Genomic DNA, 360 nt, shown 5'->3' on the forward strand with positions numbered 1-360 from the left:
TCTATATCGATGTATATAACACTTGTCTGTCAATTGTTGTTGTACTGATGGCATGTTATTAGAGTATGGGTTACTGAAAGTCGATTTGTGCAATGGGGGTGCTGTGACTAATAATATTCTTAAAGAATAGTCTTACAGAAATTCTTGGAGAAAATGTGGACACCACTTCACCGCACTTCACGCTAAACCATATGCTTAGTCATACTGTGGATAACATAGTTGTGGAATGCCAGAATTCTGGAAGTAACATTTTGTGCGCCGTCAAAATTCTGGAATTCACAATTGTGTTGTACACACCTGTGCGATCACCTAGGTGTAGAAACGCTAAACATTTATATATGATTTTTGTTTGTTTGTTTT

This window comes from Penaeus monodon, chromosome 25 (genome assembly GCF_015228065.2).
Source record: "Penaeus monodon isolate SGIC_2016 chromosome 25, NSTDA_Pmon_1, whole genome shotgun sequence".
Lineage (NCBI taxonomy): Eukaryota > Metazoa > Arthropoda > Malacostraca > Decapoda > Penaeidae > Penaeus > Penaeus monodon.